Genomic DNA, 5,567 nt, shown 5'->3' on the forward strand with positions numbered 1-5,567 from the left:
GTATACAAACTTATTTATCCCTTAACATTTCATCCCTGAAGGAAAATGATGTAATCCTCTGTTTCCATTAACTTTTCCCAGTTGTTGTAGCTACTGGTAGCTAAATGCACAACTAGCAACAGTGGGTTGCAGTGATATATTTTATGGTCATTTGCACAAACTGTGTCCTCCATAACAGGATCAGTTGTACTATATCAATCAAAGAACTTCATGGACATAACTAAAATGACTTGACAGCCACACACCAAAAGAAAACTAAATGTTTTGCAGTAAAGCTCTACACCTTGGCTAATAACGTTGGCAACCGTTTCTTTCATATAAGGCAGAAATGTACTTATTAGTAAACTTAAAGTCTGTGATTATAGACTTTGAATTTACCTTTCTTTTCTCATAGGTTTCGTGTGTGGGGGATGATGAGACATATTGAGATGCTTTCTTCATGGAAACCTGGTCTTGGTTGGGCCCTCTAGGCAAATTCACTTTTTGATTTTTAAAAACCGTCTTGAAGACTAGAAAGAACCACATCCTTTCTTTTTCCCCTCTCCCCACCAATTGGGCATTTAGATCAAGAGAATTATAAATTGTTATTACAAAGGAGGAGCCCCCTTCAGACGTGTTGGAGAGGCTCTTTCAATGAGGCATCAAAGCCAGCCCGTTTATGATCATTGAGGCTCCACTACTCATTAAAGCACACAGAATGGTCACGGTGCTGCAGCACACTACATCCTCTTTGAGCTCATGATGCTTAATCATTGAAATGCTTTTGATTTAAAGGAGACTAATTGACCCTTTCACTCCTGTCGAGTTGATCATGTTTCACAACGGGTGCCACTTGTGTGATGTATCAGGTAAAAAGTCGTCTAGAAGTCTACGTATGATTTAGAGGTTGTTTTTTCCTAACTGTTCTTTTAACTACATTGTGAAATTAGGCAGCAGCGTTTTCCCTGCAAAAACTTTCCTCATGGACTACAAGTATTTGTAGCAACTCGGTATATTTCCACTGCACTTTTTGGCAAAAAGAGGACGCCCCCCAAGAAAAATTCCTTGTCAGGGGGAAAGTTGTTTTCTCTGAAAGTTCAGGTGCACTTGGGTTTGGTTTGCAGCCATGAACATTTCCGAGTCGAGTATTTTATCTCTCTCATGTTATTTCTCTGCTGTAGCTTGTAAAATTCTGTTGAAGTGTTTAGATTTAAGAAGCTTTAAATAACTCAAGAATAGCATAAAAAAAAATTACAATCAACAAGAGCACAGCTTGAATCTTCTCCATGCTCACTGTTTTTGTGATATTGCCTGGCTTTTGATCTCTTGCATTTCCGCCACCTAATGCAGCGCAGTGGTGTAGTTAGTTGTATGGTCACGTGAATATGATATCTAAAACAAGCCTTTGCTTTTACATACACCAGAGGTTTTATTTTCCCAACTGAAAAACAATACAAAACAAAAACAGTTTAAAATATATTTTTTTAAATCTCTTAATAAAGTTAAATATTTCTGGGTATTTGGGGCAGAAACACGGCTTCCTCCCCTAAATTTGACACAAATGAAAGTTTATAGTCTATATATGCTTGCACTTTACTGTTACATTTAAATTATTTCCACATGCACAAAACACACAAATTCCACACTTTTTCAGACGTCTGCTGTCTTGTAGGTCTTGATGGAAAATCACAGACTGTATAAAGAAGATGGTCATACCCTTCATGAGATTATCTCTTTTTGAAGCTTATCATGGTCAGCTATGGTTCTTCACTGAGAAACTGAGGTAGTTACTCATCAAACCCAATGCCCTGTGTTATACTTCTTTTGGATCCTAATTGGGGCCCTAATATACAAATGGACATAAGGCGGTATTTAACAACACTTCAAATGAGCAACTGAGCTGATAAACTAACTGGGAAAGTGGAAGTCATAGATGAAGGAGCAATAAGATTTTTATACTTTTCTCACATTACTCTTTAAAATATAACTTTTTGTGAACAAGGGAGCTGCAACCTAATTGATTAAATAATGAGGGTTTCTAAACGCTAAGAGACAGCTTTTCGAGTTAGCCTGTTAGCACACAGTTTGCAAACTGGTAGAAAAAAATGAACAGCTGGGGTTGATGGAAATGCCTTTAGTTTTGAACTTGCTATACTGAATAGTTGGTGACGTGGCTCATGTGTTTTGAAAAAAAACAGGAGAAGGTTTGACTTTGTGAATTTAGAAATGGAACTGAGAAAGTGACAGCACTCTATATAATATAGGAACAAAAAGCATGCGTTGTGCATTGTATGTAACATGTATAACAAGTGAATTTATAGTAAAACCTTCCCTTGAGTATATTGTTGCTAATGTAAGTTGATTACAATTGCAAACTGGGTACTTATTAGAATTCCAAGGGTCAACAGCCTTGTCAGTCCTTTAACAATAACCAAAAATCTAAATGCAATGTCTGAATAAAAAAGAATCATACAAAAAAGCCCTTTGAAAGGAATTGCTTTCACGGGTTTTTTTTTCCTGGTTTCTATGTCTTTGAAACATTGCATAAAGGCATATACTTCTTTTTTTAATGCAATTAAAAGTGAAAGAAAAAATCTACAGCACTTTTTCAGGAAAATAGGCAATGGACAAAAGGCCAATTTTTTTCTTTTTGATCCAAAGTCCTTGGGTCTTTTTAAGTGCATTAGTCCGCTAATTAAATATTATATGTTTAACAAAAAATGCCAGCATGAAAGCAGCTGGATTGTTTGACTCAAAGACACGGCTGCAGCCTTGATGAGTGGAACTGTGCGCGACCATGAGGAGGTAAAGAATGCCATTGTAGCTAGTCCTCCCCTCATTTGACCCGCCATAATCCTTTCTACTGATTTTACAATCACATTCCCTTTTGTGCTCCCTTCACAGATAAAGACAGTAGAAGCAGTTATAGAGTGGAAGGACTCATTGACATTTCTGAGCATGTCACATGTACTTTGTAAAGACCGATGTGTTTGATTGTGAGTACACACAAACATATCAAAACTGTTTGAAGGACAAGTTACCAACCATTTATCCTACAAGGAACCAACATTGGAAAAGAAAAGTCTTATGGATAAAATCTCTCACTTAACATAACATTTCCAGTTATTATAGTCATATTTTAATCTCTTCCATTGTAGATTCCATATTTGCCTCCTGCTTTTGATTTTCTCACTCAGTCTCAAGAGTTTTGACCCCTCAACCTTTTTTGTTCTCTGCCGCAAAGCTTTTCATCTCAAGCGTTTATATGCGTATACTGGCCAATGCCTGTTGCGTTATAACATTTAGGCCCAATGCCATCATTCAATACTGCAGGATGTACTCTTCTTTTTATGTAATAATGCACATTACAAGGGTGTGGAAGCTGGGGTGGTGTACAGACCAACTTTAATACAGGAGTTTGGTATCACTTAGCTTCACGATTTTATCAATCATATTGTGATGTCTTTCTCAAACCTTCTGTGTCTGGAGAGAATACATACAGCAGGTATCACAGTAGCTTCATCTGTTTCTACACTGCTTACAGGTCACTCACTTTTTGGGTACCTTGAAACTAAATAACACGTAAGACCACAGAGCCAAAGCATAAAAACCAGCCTTGACTTACCCAAACCTAACTATTCCCTAATGATATTTTATGTGCCATAACTTCAAGCTATCTCTACCCTCAAGTTATTCCGCAAATGCTGTTACAGAATCCGAGCAATGACATTACAAATGTTAGAAAACAAAATAGTCTGAGGTTCTAGTGAATCATCCAAATGCAGACATTCTTCTCTAGAGTTGCCTTTAAGTGCTTAGAAAAATCGATAATTCCATGACATCTAAGCTGCTCCATCCACTGAAGATACAGTGATAGGATCAAAAACTTCAGAACAGCCATTAAATGGAGTTTGTGGTGAAACTGTTTTGACAATTCTGGAAATACTGTTTTGACAATTGTGAAAATACTGTGGCAGTGGGAGATATATCACAAGGCCATAAGCACTTGGTGAACATTTGAGAAAAATTAACTGTGGTTTTGGTCAAATACTGAAAAAGTATTTGCTGATTTTAAGAATCAGACAGTTGTGCTAATGAGCTATGGAGCCTCTGCCATCCACCCTGCCTTAGCCTAAACAAGTATTCACAACAGAATTACATCACTCTACTCAGTTTTGCTGTTGTTACTCAACAAAGGTAATGTGTTACACATAACCAATTACTTTTCTTAAAAGTAATCAGTATGTTATTTCATTTCACAGAATGACTTTAACATCCTAGGGTTTTTTGTTGCTACTTTTGCATTAGCGTGCTGTCTGTGCAGAAGGCTACAAAGAGCTGAAGTTGTCTTATTAGCATGTAAATATTTCTGTTCTTGCGAGTTCTTGCACGCTCTACTTAGGCTGTATTCTCACTAAACCAATATTTTTAGGAGTGAGGACAAATCCGCTGCTTTATGCTGCACATAAGAAAGGGTAGCATCTTCCTGATATTGGCCAGAGTTATTGTTTTAATGGCCTTTACTCTGTTTTCTACTACAATTGAAGTTCTATTTCATGTGATCATATACATGTGGTACAACACTGAATTACATTACCTATATGAACTATCAGTGTAGCACTTTTGATCAATACCAGATTCTTTTAAACAGTGAAATAAAGAAAGCTTTCATTTGAAAAGCTCTTACAGTTACAAAGTTGAATATGGATCACACTGCTCATTTCTGTCTCTTTATATCATTATGTTCTGTTATTTATATACTTTGGAAGCATAAAAATGTGAGCGATCTGCCTCATAATTACAGTTTAAGTGCACTTAAATGCATGACAGAACGTATTTTTACAATAATATGTCCTCAGCTAGTAGCTTTAGTGTACCTGTTAACACCTCTTATTTATTTTCAAATATATTGTTGTAGGGTCTTTACTTTACAACATAAAGCACCTTGAGGCGAGTGTTGTTCTGATTTGGAGATATATAAGTGCATTTGAATTGAGCCGAAAAGCAAACAGCAAAGTATTTCAGTCAAATTCCCTGATGTTGGTCAATTATAACCATTTCATTGTTTATGTATATGCATGGCACATGACAATTAAATCTAAGTAAAAGGGTGAATGGTTAGTTATTCCTACAAGTCTCTATGACAAAAAAAGCAATAATTACAGCTGTGCCTGTTATGCTATGACAATTTTAAATTGCTTATTTACAGATTTGCCCTAGTGTGCGCTCCCTTAATCTGCTTTTTGTTTAGTAAACCATTATACATTACATTGTTTTTTAACATCCTGTGAGACATATTCAAGGAGATTACACCAAGATCATACAATGTTTGTGGGCCTAAATTTTGATGAATATTTTTAAAAAACAGATCACTACTAGGAGTTAAAGTACATTTTTACCTTATTAAATGAACAGAGTAAGTAAAATCCACTTGTTAAAGCACTGATATCAGTCAGCATTGCATTTTGGTTCATGTACATACCATGTAACTCCTGATTCAGTTTCGCCTGTCTTCACACAGTGACAGCTTCAATAAGATTTTCTCTTAAATTTTCCTTTTATGGCAACATTAACAAACACCCTGTAAG

The sequence above is a fragment of the Mchenga conophoros genome, linkage group LG7 (assembly GCF_057382185.1).
Source record: "Mchenga conophoros isolate Kocher_MC1m ecotype Shallow Benthic linkage group LG7, M_conophoros_male_GT1.1, whole genome shotgun sequence".
NCBI classification, from domain to species: domain Eukaryota; kingdom Metazoa; phylum Chordata; class Actinopteri; order Cichliformes; family Cichlidae; genus Mchenga; species Mchenga conophoros.